This window comes from Myotis myotis, unplaced genomic scaffold, assembly GCF_014108235.1.
Source record: "Myotis myotis isolate mMyoMyo1 unplaced genomic scaffold, mMyoMyo1.p scaffold_m19_p_10, whole genome shotgun sequence".
Lineage (NCBI taxonomy): Eukaryota > Metazoa > Chordata > Mammalia > Chiroptera > Vespertilionidae > Myotis > Myotis myotis.
This window is the reverse complement of record NW_023416314.1, coordinates 53,740,895-53,758,496: the sequence shown is the minus strand read 5'-3', so window position 1 is coordinate 53,758,496 and position 17,602 is coordinate 53,740,895.

Below are 17,602 nucleotides of genomic sequence, written 5' to 3'. Positions count from 1 at the left end.
GCGCACTGACCACTAGGGGGGCAGACACTTAACGCAGGAGTTGCCTTCTGGTGGTCAGTGCGCTCCCACAGCCAACCTCCCAGGATCCCTCCCCACGGCCATCCAGTCCCCTGATGGGCCTTGATCGCTGGCCAGGTTGAGGGACCCCACCTGTGCATGAATTCGTGCACCAGGTCTCTAATAGCTATAATAAAATGAGATGCTTACAAATAACCTTAACCAAGGAGGTGAAAGACTTGTACACTAAAAACTGCAAAACATTGACAAAAAGAATTAAGGGAAGCACAAATAAATGGAAAGACATCCCAAGATCATGAATTGGAAGAATTAATATTAAAATATTCATACTGCTCAAAGTAATCTACAGATTCAATACAGTCCCCATCAAAATCCCAGTGGCACATAGAAAATAGAAATAGAAAGAAAACAATCCTAAAATTCATGCGGCACCATAAACGACTCCAAATAGCCAATGCAATTTGAACAAAAAGAACAAAACTGGATACATTACACTTTATGATTTCAAAAAACAGGGCAGGGCAAAAGTAGATATACAGTTGATCTATGGAAAATAATACAATAATTTATAATAATACAAGAATAAACTCTGTTTTGAGTACTCACAACTGTAAACTTACTTTTGCCCCATCCTGTATATTATAAAGCATTTTAGGTTTCCTTGAATGAGATCTGAAAAGTCTCAATAATCTGAAAATTCTACAACCACATTTATTTTTCACTAGAGATGAATTAAGTGAAGATATACCACCACATGATACTTCTTGCAAATATGATTTTTACTTAGAACATTAGAGCTCTTTAGCTACAGTCTTACTGTATACCTCTTGCTGCCTTTAAATAACTTTCCTTGTGAAATGGTTTTATTTTTATTTTTTTAAAAATTTATGAGAATATATTTGAGTCCGGCCAGAGTAGCTCAGTGGTTGAGCATTGACCTATGAACCAGGAGGTCAAAGTTTAATTCCTGGTCAGGGCACATAGCCAGGTTGTGGGCTCGATCCCCAATGTGGAGTGTGCAAGAGGCAACTGATCAATGATTCTCTCTCATCATTGATGTTTCTATCTCTCTCTTCCTCTCCCTTCCTCTCTGAAATCAATAAAAATATGTATGGTTTTTTGTGTTGTTTTTTTAAAGAATTTATTTGAGCCAAACTGATGACATGCTGGGAACCAAGATCACAAGTGCGCTCTCCTTATGAAATGGTTTTAGATTAACTTTTAAACTCCAGCTTTCTGTGTTCCACTGCTAAGGCTATAGCATATATTTATGAAAACTTTTCTGCTCACTAGGACACCTCGTTAATTATACACTGAGCTTATATCAATATTGGGCTTGTTGCCCTGCAGGCTGTTTAGAAGTGAAGCCTTACCAGACCATCTGTCAGTCCCTGTCATTGGAAATGCTTTTCTCTGTTACTGTAATGAAATCACTAAAATCATTTCCTGTTCCTAGTCCTTGTTCAGATCTTCTATCTATTGTCAATAAGAGGATATTAAACTCAGCAAAGTCCACATACCCTTTTCATGCTGGTTCACAGTGTAGCACATGGCTTTGTGTTTTAGTGTTGGAAATAGTAAATAATGACGTCAAGCCTATTGTAATAAAAGAAGGCTGCTTATTAAACTCTAGCTGTTTTTCCTTTGACATCATGGGATCTGTTTATAATGATTTTGAGTTTTTCTCCTTACAAATCAGGGTTTGTATGATTACATTGGAAATTGAACCGTTTGGGGAAACGGTCCTTTCATAGAATTGACGTCAGGCCCTTTGAGCATGCAGACTCCAACAATGGGATTACGGGAAGAAAGGATGAAGAGGCTTTCTGTATTCTCCTGGAGGAGTTTGACTTCCTGAAGTATGAGCTTGCTTCCAGGAAAGAGCGAAAGCAAGGTGGATGGGTGGGTGGGGGACGTATATTTCTCATAGTCCACAATTCCAGAGAATGCCTTTCTCTTTATTATAAGTCACTTAAAGTGGGAGCATGTAGTTTTGCTTTAAATAGTGCTTGTTGATCCCATTCCATTTGGCATCTCTGGAAATTCACTCTTCTTTTGGGACTGTCCTTGGGGAGGCTGGTTGCCTTTATAAATCCATGAGTGTGCCTTCTTCAAAATACAATTGATGTTGGACTTTTCCTACATGTTCCCAGGAGCAAGCAGTCACCTGGTCAGTCAGCAAGCACGTCTCCTGGAGGAAACCTCAGTCCTTTAACCTCCTTGTCACGAGAAGTCTGTACTCTATTTCTGTCACCATTGGTAGGAAAAGAAATCTGATGATGTGGACCCTGGAACAAAGTCCCTAAATTGAATTCTTTAATTTCTTTTCATGTGTGTTTTAGGTTTGGACAAATCAGGCAGCTCTCCTGTTTGTCCTAAATAACTTATAGAAGTTATTTCAATTTTTTTAAAAAAATTTATTTTATTGATTTTTTACAGAGAGGAAGGGAGAGAGATAGTTAGAAACATCGATGAGAGAGAAACATCGATGAGAGAGAAACATCGATCAGCTGCCTCCTGCACATCCCCCACTGGGCATGTGCCCACAACCCAGGTACATGCCCTTGACCGGAATCGAATCTGGGACCCTTCAGTCCGCAGCCCGACGCTCTATCCACTGAGCCAAACCGGTTTCGGCTTATTTCAGTTTTTATGATTGTAGTATTCAGTATTTAAAGCAATTTTCAGGGGGAAGGAGGATGACAGGAGTAAAGCAATTTGGAGACTTCTTGCTCTAAATGCACCCATTTGCTTGTTGCCCACATCAAGTGATCTCTGGTCTTTAAAGGTACACATTTTACCTTTTTAGATGAGCCTTGAGTCATCTGAAAATCTTTGATTTCTCTCTTCCACTCTATTTGGACATATTTCTTAGAATAAAGTTTTCTAGAACAACTCACAAAGCACTGAAGGATTATTTTATCTTTTAGAAATTCCCCAGATTGCACCCTGAGCACTTCTGGCCCCTAAAGAACCTGGAGGATCGTGCTGCAGAAGCCCTTTGGAGGAACGTGCCAACTGCTCCGTAACCATGAGTTGGCTCTTCTTTGATGAGAGATTAATAGTTTCCATAATCATATCATCCTGGTTGCTGTGTGCCCAGAGTTTACTCAGACTTGAAACAAATGGAAATTAATTGAAAAAAAATTTTTTTCTTGTCACCCCTCCAAGTCTCTCATCTGGAGAAGTGAAGAGAAAATGATTCAAGGTTTTGTTGCCAGAGGGAGCCAAAATGTTAATTTTCTTTTGCAATTCTGGATAAAAGAAAGCAGTTGGAGGATGGGGAGGATGTAGGCAGGGGAAGAAGTGTACCGCTCTGCTGCCTAAATAATTCCAAATAGAACTGAAACACTGGAAAGTGGATCCAGGATACACTTGGAAGGTTGTCTGGTGAGGCCAGGAGTATCTGGTCCTGGAAATAAGTACAGAGGAAACAGAAAAGGGGGTTTGTAGCTGTTATGATTGTGATTAGACCAGTTGGATTGGTCTATTGATTTTTATGTGTCTACTATGGAGGAGCTGCCATGAGTTTATTTGCCACACCCTGGAGTTTGGGAAACACTTATCCTGGATTAAAATCTATTATTTACTGGCTCTGAAATTTGAACTCAATTCTTTTTAAGCCCCTGCCGTCCCTCTTGACCACTTCTCACCCTAGTGCTGATATCTCTAATGTTGCTGTTGAGCCTTGGAGGATTTCATGAGCAGAGGGTTTGGTCTCTGGGAGAACTGGGTATTGATAATAGAACACAGGAATTTTGTCATATCTTTAATCAGATAAATTTCTAATATGCAATCACTAAGTGCTTTATTAAAGTTGACTGGACCAGTAAGAGAGAAACAATTATAGATGAACACCTACCTCATCATTCTTTCATTCATGCCACAGTATGTTGTAATTTGTCATGTGTTAAGCACAATGCTCAGTGGAAATCAGAAGGTGACAATTTAAGATAGGAAAATAGGAGCTAGTTAATAGCTGTTCATTCCATTCATTTCTGAAAGTTAGGGTCCACATCCCTTCCTCTGACATGATGTACTTTCACTCCAGGTGACATGCTAATCAGAGATTTGGGGCTCTCTTGAAGCTTACATAGCGATAGGAGATACGTCAGTCCTTTGGTGGGTGCCTGTCTCCCTGCACTTTCTATGCAGGCCCCACCGTAAGCACCCGTCCACTATGGCCCACCCTCCTTGACAAGGACAGCAGATAAGTGCCAGCCCTCACTTTTCTTGTGGAACCTCACAAGGAAATCACCTCTCCAGCTGCTCCTATTTCATCCCAGGGCTTGGCTACTACCTCAGAGGGAGGCTCTGAGTCTTAGCTCTCCCAAGCTGTCTGAACATCCCATGTAATATCAGTGCTTAATTGAGAGCTGTGGACGTGCCGGAGAGCAGGGCCTGGTGATGTCACAACAGAATCCGAGGGGAGGCAAGGCCCTGGTCCAGGAGGCCAGAGGAACAATGTGTAAGATACTCAAGGGTTTGCTGCCAGTGGGAGCTGAGATAAGGCCTGGTCAGTCACTCAGGGAGCACTGTGGGGAGTTGACCCAAGCCAAACAGACAAAATCCTGAATTTTACATTTGTGTTAAGACACAGTCTCAAACATTGGCGAAGCAACTGGCAGTCCGGGAGCTAAGAGCTCGGAATGGGCAAGAACACCATTCTCTTCCATCTGTCATGAAGTCTAACTGCCACCCCTCCTGTGCCCCTTATTCCACTGTAGGAGGAAGCTGTCTGAGACACTGAACCTTCTTTATTTTTAAAATATTTTTATTGATTTCAGAGGGAGAGAGAGAGAAACATCAATGATGAGAATCATTGATTGGCTGCCTCCTGCACGCCCCACATTGGGGATCGAGCTCGCAACCTGGGCATGTGCCCTTGAGCGTAATAAACCAGGACCCTTCAGACTGCAGGCCAACGACGCTCTATCCACTAAGCCAAACCAGCCAGGGCGAACCTTCTTTATTTTTCTTTTTACAATTAAAGGCTGCACAGTTCATGAAGGGTCTACTTAAATTATTGGACCAGAATAAATTTAAACGGAATTGGATCTTTGGTTTATTAATTTTCCTGCTACTAACAGATGGGGAGATTCCAGAGAAATACAAGATTTATTATGGTGGCAAAATGAATCTATACACCTTTCTTTGCACATCTCAGTAATAGTATGAGTTGCATTTTGAGATCCTGTAATATGGGAAAAGAGAGGAAATGTTGCCAGAGTTTTAGCAGATAAGTTAAAATTCTCCCAAACTTACTCAGTATTCCTTCACCTAGATTCATTTCCAAGAAAACAAAGAGGAGGACAATGGATGAAAAAGATTGTGGCATTTCCGGAGGCTTGCTGACTGACTTGTTTTGTATCCAGAATTCATAGTGACCATCTAACGTGTATGGTGGAGCCATTAAGCATCTTTATTTTGGGGATAAACCCAGAGTGTCCTGTAAAAGCTGACACATCTAAAGGGAAAGATAAACTAAGAATTCTAAATTCAGTTTATGCTCAGTCGCCATGTGAAACAGGAGAGACTGCCTAACTAGTGTTCATTTGTATTCAACAGGCATTTACTGGTTACCAGCTACGTGTCAGGCACAGTGCTAAGTACCAGGGATACAGTGCTTGAAATATGGCAATTGCTCCACAAATGTTAGTTAAATGAATGAAAACTGTGTCCTCTAGTAGAACCTCTGTGACTAATGAAGCTTACACTTAAAGCAGTGGTTTCCAAACTCTGATGCACATAAGAATCTCCTAGGAACCTTTACAAAATGCTGATGCCTGGGTTACACCCCTGGATATTCTGATCTAATTGGTATGGGGTGCAAACAGGGCATCAGGATTTTTTAAGCTCCCCAAATGGTTCTGAAGCGCAGCAAAGTTAGGGACCCACTGGTTTAAGGGACTCTCACTTCCTAGGGCTCCTTCCAAGATCCTAGGACAGTGATGGTGAACCTATGACACGCGTGTCACCTCATTTTTTTGGTTGATATTTCTTTGTTAAATGGCATTTAAATATATAAAATAAATATCAGAAATATAAGTCTTTGTTTTACTATGGTTGCAAATATCAAAAAATTTCTATATGTGACATGGCACCAGAGTTAAGTTAGGGTTTTTCAAAATGCTGACACACCGAGCTCAAAAGGTTCACCACCACTGTCCTAGGAGGTGCCTAGCACTTTTGAATTTGAAATTTTATATTCTTTTTCTTGAACAGGGCCCCAGATTGAATAAGTTTAAGGTGCCACAAAAACTGAATCTGACTTTCTGTATTCTTAAGAAAGTCTTAGTCCAACTCATTGGAATCCTTAGTCAGCATGAGTTTTCCCCAGAAGTGTAATTTGGCTGAAAGATGGCGGTTAACAGTCCTCATGGCTGGCTACCACCATGTGAAAGCTAAACCATTACAAGTAACAGATGCCACCTTTTGTGGTCTTGTCTCTTTTTTTTGGTCCATGACCATAAGACTGATTTTTGCAATGCTTTCAGAAGCATTCCACGTTGGAATGGAAGAATTGGTTGCTACAAGTGGTAAGGTACTAGGTAGTTTTATTGGGTTTTGCATTTATATTGACTGATTTCATGGTCAGTACTAAGTTTATGACTGTAGCATTTCTGGTGCAAGAAACACACTGGTCGGCTTGAGTGTCCCTGGAGTTCGGTTCATCGCCATCTCTCAACCTTTCCTGGAGGAGTTGCCTGGCGATGTTTATGAGGCTGATGTAAAGCTCTACAAAATTTACTCAATGATTTTATTACAGAGGCAAACAACCATTTCTGCTGCTCATGTGAGCCAGGTGCACACCTGGACGTGTCTCCAGGACTCTCCATGGGGGGAGCAGAGCACAGCCTGAAGAGGAAGAATGAGCAGCTCACAGTACAGGGAGCTGCTGAGGGGCTCTCCCGGCTCCGCAATGTTTTGAAGTGGCTCTGAAGTTGCTAAATGGCCATGTGCTAGGTTCCCTGGCCCCTCCGTGTATCACATAACTACTTAGCAGTTCATATCCAGGCTGTTTACACATCTGATTATGAGTGGCTTTGTTGCCCTCTGAGGAAGAAGTTACAGAAGATGTAAGCCCAGCCCCCACTGCTGACTGCAGGCAGATGAAGGGCATGGCTGCTTCTCTGTGAGAAAAGGCCTGTCTTGTCTTGTTTGTTTTAATTAATTTCTGCCACAATGCACTCGGTAAAGTCTTCTAATATCTGGCACCTAAGAAAACATGCTCCAACTAACCTCTTCTGGGGTAGGGTTCCTCGCATTTCCAGGTAGATAGGATTTTCTGAAGATGAAAGGACAATCTCTCCTTTCTGTCCACTTGGATTTCCAGGAATGGAGTTCTTTGTCTCTCCACATGGTGTATTTTCTTCTCCTGACCCTTCCAGATGGCCACATTTAGATTCTTTCAGAATCTTCTGATTACTGTAAAAGCTTGGCCACCTGCCTTGAGTACAAAGAAGAAGGGAGGTTAAACATCAAGTTTGCTCGTTGTGCCTGATGTAGACTTAGTGATACCCTTTCATAAAAGCGCCAGAGAGCATTAATTAGACAAATAGTACTGGCTTTGCTTTCTGCAGCTTCAACAAATGCTGTTTGACTTGTAGCAAAAATGACTAGTTGCATTGAATAAGAAGGGTGGCAATGACTCTTTAAACAGTGCAGAACAAACAGTAAGACAGCAGACCTGGGGGGAAATCAAGTGTGTCCATGCAACAGAGCTGTTTGCCCCAGCACAATTGTCTCTCAGGCTGTGAGTCTCCCTCTTCCTCAAAATCTGAATAGCCAGCACTTCCTAATCATTCAGAACTCTCTGTATTTCCATAGTTAGTGGCATTTTCTCACAGTGTTTACTTTATTAACCTGAGCAGGAATGCTGTACTGAATAACTCCAGGGAACAAAATTTCCATTATCATTTATGTAAATCATGTGTCTTGGACCTAGAATGTCTTGGCTTACCCACATGGTATTGAGTGCTTTAAAAAAAATTTTAAATTAAACTTATTGGGATGACATTGGTTAATAAAATTATATAGGTTCCAGGTATACAATTATATAGTACATCATCTGTATATTATGTGGTGTTTTCACCACCCCAATAAGTATCTCTTAATATTGGATTAGGAGGTTTCCATATGGTTTAGAACCCAAAGTCAAAGGAAATCTAAAAACCTAAAGAAATTAAAAAAAAAAAATCCTTTGGGTTCCTTAACCTTTTTTAAAAAAATTGTGGCACATTGATGTGAAAATGCCCTGGGATAAGTGAGGTCTTGGATTCTGGTATCTGTCACTTACTGTCTGACTTTAGGCAAACTACAATGCACAGCAAATAGAAGGCTTTGTCATGACTGACACTAAATGGGCTATTTTGTTCAATGTGTCCAAAATGACCACAAGCCAACATTTCTTGGAGTAATGTATTGAAACCAAAATGTGCAAATGATAAACAGGGTTTCCAATCATAACTTTAAAAAATGTAATTGAGAATTGGAACAGATTTGGAGTGAAACGTGCATAAAGTTGTGTGTAGACAGACTCAGACACAGCTCTTCCAATACACCAAGTGTTATTGGACAGGAGTGCTCACTGAAGGCATCATGGTGTAAAGATTACTGTGCTTTTGGAAAGAGATTTACTAGATTTGGATCTTGATGACTCAAGAGATTATGTCCTGACTTGATCCCTGTGTCTCATCAAATTACTTTCCATTTGAACATGGGTAGAATCATCTGAGGTCTTGTAAAAACATCCTGTTTTGTATTCAGATGCATAAATGGAGCTTTGATCTTCCTGAATAAGGATTACAGAGAGCATTTTGTTATCATGTCTTTATAATTTCTCTCACATAGACTTCCTCATTTTTATATTCTTTCATTCCTTCTCAGCAAACGTGTACTCAGTAATTATTTATTGAGCACCTTCTCTATAACAGGCCCTGTGCTGGATTCTGGGCATAGTTCTCTCCCTCAAGGGGTTTATGGTAAAAGAGAAAAACAAGGAAACACATAATTATAATGCCATGGACAGGTAAGCTCAGGGAGCATTTCCATTGCAATTGTGGTTTCTGGAGGATGGTTGTAGCTTGCTTCAGAGATCCCCTTCAATAAAATAAAAACTAAACTAAACACATATTCATTCACTAAGGTTCAAACCAAGTTTTCTCTTAAAAATGGAAGTATGACTATGACTCAAAGCCTCAGTACTGTACAGCAGAGTGTGAAGGGAAGCTTTTCCCTCTGTATAATTGGCTTTCCCAGGTGTGCTTCTTGAAGAATAGAAAGTCCAAGTGCTCAGGACTTTGAGTGGTTTAGTTTGTTAACCTTATAATGACCAAGAATACTTGACTTAAGGCTCAATAATTGTAGTTGCAAATATGGATTGTCCTCAATTTTTAAGATAAAAACAACTTGCAAATGTATCTGTTTGTAAAAATTGTATATAGTTTTACAGCAAGTCTATTTCTTTGAAATGTAAAGAGACAAGAATCAAATTTCATTAGTTTTCATACCCTTTTGAAATTTGCAATTTCTATAGTTAGGAACCTATTTCTTACAGCTTTTCTGTTCTAAACTTTGTTCTGGTCAATTCTATATTGTATATAGAACCAGTTGATGTAATTGTATGCAACCTGGTTGTAGTGGAACAATTCTGATTTATAACTATTCAGGCTTTAATTTTCCTGTCTGGTTTTGGTACGTATTCCTTATAAGGCTTTTTTTTTTTAAACCTGAGTTGAGAAATTGAGTCATGGAAATTAATCCTTTCACTTTGTTACATGTAGATTTTCAATAATTGAGTCAGGGTGTCGTTTTAAGAGGGTTTGGAGGGGCGGGGGAATAGGCCGATAATTTACAAATAATGAGCTCTGATTGGGCAACAACTTGTTTTGAGTTCCTTCTGTTCGACCTAACTTAACTGGTGAAATTTGTGTTCATGAGCTCATCTGCAAAGCCTTAAAAAAGATTTTCAGCTGTTCCAAATGAGGCTTATTAGCAGTATGCGTATAAAAAGATCACATAGGGTGGATGAGAGACGTTTGATCCCTTATTTGCTTAATAAGTTTTAAAATTATGGCTTTGCGGGGGGAGAGGGGAGGATGGGGGTTAATGGGGGGGGGGATGATGACACATTTGTAATTCCTTAACTAATAAAGAATTTAAAGATAAAAACTTAAAAAAAAATAAAATGATGGCTTTGAAAAGCAGGTTATAGTCTAACCATGGTGCTATTTTAGGCTGGCTTGTTAAACACAGCTTTAAGCCTAGTATATCAATAAAGCAAATACTTAATTGTTGTGTTATATATGTATATATTTTATATTGATTTCAGAGAGGAAGGGAGAGAGAAAGAGAGAAACATCAAAGATGAGAGAGAATCATTGATTGGCTGCCTCCTGCACCCCCCCCCCCCCCACTGGGAGTCAAACCCACCACCTGGGCATGTGCCCTTGACTGGAATCGAACCTGGGAAGAGTTGTATGACTTCTTCATATATTTTAGAAATTAACCCCTTAACCCCTTATCAAATGTATCACTGGTGAATAAGTTCTCCCATACACTAGGTTCCCTTTTAATTTTGTTGATGTTTTATTTTACTGTGCAGAAGCTTTTTAGTTTGATGTAGTCCCATTTGTTTTTTTTTGCCTTTGTTTTTCTTGCCCTAGGAGATGTATCGGTGAAAATACTGTTATGTGAGATGTCTGAGATTTTACTTCCTATGTTTTCTTCTAGAATTTTCATGGTTTCTCAACTTACATTTACGTCTTTTATCCATGTTGAGTTTATTCTGGTGCATGGTGTAAGAAGGTGGTCTAGCTTCGTTTTTTTTAATGTACCTTCCAATTTTCACACCATTTATTGAAGAGACTGCCTTTACTCCATTGTTTTCTTCTGACTTCTTTGTCAAATATTAATTGACCATATGGTGTGGGTTGATTTCTGGGGTCTCTGTTCTGTTCCATTGGTCTATATGCCTGTTATTGTGCCAGTACCAGGCTGTTTTTATTACAGTGGCTTTGAAGTATAGTTTGATATCCAGTATTGTGGTCCCTCCAACTTTGTTCTTCTTTCTCAAGATTGCTGTGGCTATTTGGGATCTTTTTTAGTTCCATATACATTTTTGGAATATTTATTCTATATCTGTGAGATATACTGTTGGTATTTTAATAGGAATTGGATTGAATCTGTAGATTGCTTTGAGAAGCATGGACATTTTAATGATGTTAATTCTTCCTATCCATGAACATGGTATATGCTTCCATTTGTTTGTATCTTCCTCTATTTCCCTTTTCAATGTTCTATAGTTTTCTGAGTATAGGTCTTTTACCTCTTTGGTGAAGTTTATTCCTAGGTATCTTATTGTTACTTGCAATGGTAAATGGGATTTTTTTTTTTTTAGTTTCTCTTTCTGAGATTTCATAATTGGTGTATAAAAATGCCATTGATTTCTGGATGTTAATTTTGTATCCTGCTACTTTGCCAAATTTATTTATTAAAGCTAGCACTTTTGGGGTGGAGTCTAGGGTTTTCTATGTAAAATATCATGTCATCTGCAAGTAATGACAGTTTGACTTCTTCCTTTTCAATTTGGATGCCTTTTGTTTCTTCTGCTTGTCTGATCACTGTGGCTAGGATTTCCAGTATTATGTTGAATAAGAGTGGTGAAAGCAGACATTTCTGTCTTGTTGCTGATCTTAAGGGAAACACTCTTAGTTTTTGCCCACTGAGTATGATGTTCATTGTAAGTTTGTCATATATGGCCTTTATTATGTTGCGGTATGATCTCTCTATTCTCACATTGCTGAGAGTTTTTATAAATGGGAGCTGGATTTTGTAAAAAAAAAAAAATAATCTGCATCTATTAATATGATTGTGTGACTTTTATTCTTCATTTTGTTTATATGATGTATCATGTTTATTGATTTGCAAATATTGAACCAACCTTGCATCCCCAGAATAAATCCAACTTGGTCATAGTGTATGATCATTTTAATGTATTGCTGGATCTGATTTGCTCATATTTTGTTGAGGATTTTAGCACCTGTTCATCAGGTATATTGGCCTGTAATTTTCTTTTTTTGTAGTGTTTTTATCTGGTTTTGGAATTAGGATAATGCTAGATTCGTAAAAAGAGAACTATCCATGTGAGAGAAACATTGATTGCCTGCCTCTTGCATGCCTCCCACTAGGGATTGAGCCTGTAACCCAGGCATGTGCCCTGACTGGAAATCAAACCAGCGAGCTGTTGGTGCCTGGGACTATGCTCAACCAACTGAGCCACACCAGCCAGGGCAGTGTCCTATTTCTTGATGCCTGCATGACATCTTCATTTAGATGGCTAAGAAGCATCTCAAAACTGAGTGCAAACCAAGACTTAATCCCCTTCACCCATTCCTGTCTTCATCTTTACTAAGATTAATCAATCTATTCAATTGTCAAGTAAAGAGCTTAGGGATCATCCTTGAAACTCCCCTTTCCTTTCAGCCCCTGCCATCAACAGATCCTATTAACTGCATCTCCAAAGCATATGCTCAATTTGTCCTTCGTTCTCATCCTCTCCACTCTACCCATATCTATCATTATATCTCAGCTGGACTCCTTCAGTAGCCTTTCAGCCAGTCACCCTGCTTCCAATCTTACTCTTTGCCCTCACACCCACCACCGCAGCTCATCTCCTCTTCACCTGCCCATCTTGGAAGGAGGCAGAAGGGTGTGATTTGTGGGCCTGTTAAACTGCAGTATAGAAGATTGATTTGACTTTGTAAAAACAAAAAAAGTTGTGAGGTACAAGACATCTTAGATGAAGTTAAAGACAAATGAAAGGCTTAGGTGATAGCAATACATATAGTTACTATCCACAACATCAACAGAACTCCTACTTATAAATAAGAAAAATAACCTGATTTAAAAATAAGCAATGACATAAGAAATTCACATGTGAACTAATGTCTGAAAAGATGCTCAGCTCTGCCAATAATAGAAAAATGCCAATCAAAGAGTAGATACTTGTTTTTGCTATTCAGATGATCAAAAATTAAGATGGCCCTGGCTGGTATCTGTCAGTGGTTAGAACATTGGTCCATGCACTGAAGGGTCACGGGTTCGATTCCTGGTTCAGGGCACATTTCAGGTTCAATCTCTGACCCCTGGTCCTGGCATGTGTAGGAGGAAACCAATTGATGTGTCTCTCTCACATTAATATTTCTCTCTCTCTCTCTCTCTCTCTCTCTCTCTCTCTCTCTCTCTCTCTCTCCCCCTCCCTCCCTCTCTCTCTCTCTCTCTCTCCCCGCTTCCTTCCCTCCCTCCCTCCCTCCCTCTCTCCTTTTCCTTTCTTTCTCTGTCTCTAAAAAAGTCAATGGGAAAATTATCCTCAGGTGAGGATTAACAACAACAACAAAATTAAGATGAATATCCACTGTTGCTTAAGATGAGGATGATGTTTTGTATTCTTGAGAGTAGGAATATGTTTGGTATATTTTATTTGGAAGACATTCGGGCAGTATTCCACATCTGGGAATCAGTTCTCCAGAAATGCTAGACTGGATGCATACATGCACACATATTGGAACATAGTTCTGTCATCCCATTGTCATTAATTTAACAAATATTTATTGAGAAACTACCATGTGCCAGGCACTGGGATAGCCAATGGAGATTTTACAGGAAAAAAGTTTCCTTGCCTGTAAAATAAGGATAGTATTTACCTTATTAGACTTGTTGTTCAGATGAAAGAAAATATGCATGTGAAAGCTGTAAGTGTCCGGAATTTTAAAGTACATCTAGCCCTGACTGGGTAGCTCAGTTGGTTAGAGTGTCATCCCAATATGCCAAGATTTTGGGTTCAATCCCTAGTCAGGACACATACAACAATCAACCAATGAATACATAAATAAGTGGAATAACAAATTGATGTTTTTCTCTCTCAAATCAATAAATAAAAAATAAAGTACATCATACTCAGCAATGAAAAGCAACAAATTATTGATACATGCAACAAAATGGATGAAGTTCAAGAGCATTATGTTAAGTGTTTGAGCCAAAAACCTATACATACCGTATAATTCCATTATGTGACAGCCTGGAAAAGACCACACTAGAGGGACATAAATGGCATCGGTGGTTCCTAGGGGCTGTATTTGGGCAGAAGATTGGGATGGGGAACTGTTTTGAGGTGATGGAAATGTTCTGTGTTCTGATTGGTGGTTACACAACTGTAATATGTTGGTCAAAACTCACAGAACTGTATGTACATCTCAGAAGGGCGAATTTTACTGTAAGTTATACATCAACAAATTGACGTTTAAGAAATTGAAAAAAAATGTCCTACAGTATAATGTGTTGCATATATTGCTCTTTGTGGCAGAATCTAATGGACTGAGCACTCAATCAGTAAATAACCAGTCCAAATGTTTGGTTTCTGGGCCGTTTTGTTCATATAGCATGTAACATGATTTTCTGCTAATATAGCATGCTCATCTGCTTGCAGCTTTAAAATGTCTCTAATGGGAAGGATACGGAGCACTTTCCTTCTAAAAAGTTCAAGGATTGCTCTGCTTCAAGGAACAAGGGAAGCCACCAAAAGAATGATGATGAGGCAGGTCTGGACTCTCAAATAACCTAGAAGCACAGAAGAAAAAGAGGGTGGGGTGTTCTTGCTTTAGTCGCCAACTGGAGAAGCAGTACAAGTCTATAGGAGTCATCATGCTGTTATCAGGTGTGATCTTGGTTTGGAGGGAAATTTCCAACTCTAGATATTAGTCAGACTTCTGTATTTCAGGATGGCCTAATTAACAGCGTAATAAAAACGCCAGTCAGAAACACCTAAAGGCTAAGTAAGGCTTGCAAGTCTCAGACACAGGCTGGCGCAGATGGTCAGGACTCTTTGCCCACACTCTCTCCGCCTCCCAGCTCCTCTTCCCCACCAGCAGGCGAGCTCCCTTCTTCTCATTGGCCACTGCCCAGCTGTCTCGAGCGTCCACAGGCCCGCTCAGACGCCAGCTTCTATAAAAAGCGGGCAGTGCAGCCCGAGGACCAACACAGTTTACCTCTAGCAGCGCTACAGTGGAGCAGGGTGGCTCCATCCTAACGGGACCAGGGATACCTTCGTGGATTTGGGAGCGCTGGGCCAGCGTGAGTCGGAGGTAAGATTGCCCAAGAATACTTACATTTTATAAAACAACCTTCCCATGTGCTTGCTGCTATGAGACATATACCAAGGGTAAGAAAAAGTCTTAGCCAGAGTTGTTTAAAGCGCCATTTTAATTACATTTTTTTGAAGCCTGGGAAGTTTGGGATTTACTAGAGTTAATATTAATTGAGTACTTAGTGTAGGTCAGCAACTGTTCTAAGGGTTTTATATATGATCCTTTTATTGCCTTGAGATTGGTGCTAATTATCCTTTCAATTTTGCAAATAAGGAAATTCATGCACGTTGAAATTATAGCTTGCCTAGATGGAGTTGCAGATAGATTTATTACTAGCAATCTGCTCTATTATTTTACATCCCTTTTATTGTTTGCATGCTATAGGACAGTCACCCATACTCCGTGTGGAAAAAAAAAAAAAGTCCATGGTCTTTGAGTGATTGTTAAACAAGAAATGTTTCCAAAGCTTCTTACATTTCTAAAAACAGTCTGAGACTGCATATCTGAGACCACCCCTCAATTGTTAGCCTCAGAGCACCAAATCAGAATTTCCTATGTATAATTAAGTTTATGTTAAGAAATGGTTGAGTCCGTTGAAGCTGAAAATTTCTATTTGGATCTCTTACGTCTCATCCATAAATCCTTTCTGATCAGAGACTTGTGATGGGCCAGCGCTATCTCCAATCATCTTTAGAATCTCATGGGACATCGGTCAAGGGTGGGGTAAAGGGGGATAAGGTGTGCTCTGCAGATATCTAGTGTGTCCTATTTTCTTCTTACTGTTTGTACTTACTAGAAAGAGACCTCTTCCACCTCCCTCATACATAAGTCTGTGAATTCCTTGGAGGCAAATTGTCTTCTTTGTTTTTCATCTTTACCACCATACACACTGACTGTGGTACTTTATACATGTGAATGAATTGACATTTCATTTATTTTACCATTAGTAATTATTTGAGTCATAGAAAACCCCACATTATTATTACTATTAAGTTTAACTGGTCATTTTGTTTTTAAGCATTGACACAGAGATTGTTTTAGTTGTAGAGATAAATTGACTGATATATTAGAAAGTTTAGGACAAGACCATACTGATAAACGTCAGACCAGTGATTAGATAAGTCTGATTTCAATTTCCAGACATTTCCTTACACTGTTTTGTGGTGTGAATAGGTGGTTGAGAAGATGACAAAGTAGATATCTAGTCCATCTTCTGAGAAAACAGGTTTTAGCTAGATGCCATGAATTTTGTCCTACTTTCTGTGTTTCTGAACATATTTAGGGCAGTCCCTGTGAAATCAGATCCAAATGTTGACATTCACATGTTCAAGGACACAGTTTTAAATATGTGTTCTCACATTTGCTAGCTGTGCACCAACAGGTTAATTTCTCTAAGCTTTACTTTTCTCATTGATAAAATTGGTATGATTCCTATCCCTTCCATTACGATTTTATGAGAATTAGATGGGATAATATTAATACATGATATGTATAGACATTTGACAAATGTCAGTTCCTTCACCCACCTCTGGGATTGCTAAGAACGGATGGAAGCTGCTATCACAGGAATTTCTTTCTTTCTTATCTCCATACTCTTTGAACTTATATGTAGAAATCCTTCAACTTAGTATGTGCCTGATAAATATTTGTTAAACTAAGTTCCAAAGGTATCATAAAGACTGAATTCTGGAACAGAAAACTGTATTCCATTGGTTTAGTAGCAGACTATTGTTCACGACCATATCGTTGAAAGCCATATTTGGTACTTTGTACCCTCTGTCAAGCCAGATGGATCTCTTGGGGCTGCCTTTTATAAGTGGCCCCAAAATCTTATACAGTATGGGTTAAGAGAAGAGCTTTATGAAAGAAAGACAAAAATCACAAGATCTGTCTAGTCAGAAAGACAGAAATGCATAAAGTCCTTCATTTGCATCATCCTATAGCAGTGATGGCGAACCTTTTGAGCTCGGCGTGTCAGCATTTTGAAAAACCCTAACTTAACCCTGGTGCCGTGTCAGATATAGAAATTTTTTGATATTTGCAACCATAGTAAAACAAAGACTTATATTTTTGATATTTATTTTATATATTTAAATGCCATTTAACAAAGAAAAATCAACCAAAAAAATGAGTTCGCGTGTCACCGCCGACACGTGTGTCATAGGTTCGCCATCACTGTCCTATAGGAAGATGTTTCAAAGCCAGGACTTTAGCTTAAGAAAACTACCTTGTCCTTACTTTTCTCATTTAGCCTTCAATTACACGGGCCACGGTCCTTTGGTGGGTATTTGCATGGGCATAGAAGATCAAGACGAAACTCCCCTGCACTACCTACACAGGGCCTTTTAAAGGGTCTGGCCCACTTACCTTGCCTACCTGATTCCTCACTGCTCTCTATTGGTTGGTCATGTCTCATCTTTATCTACTCCTTCCCCCCT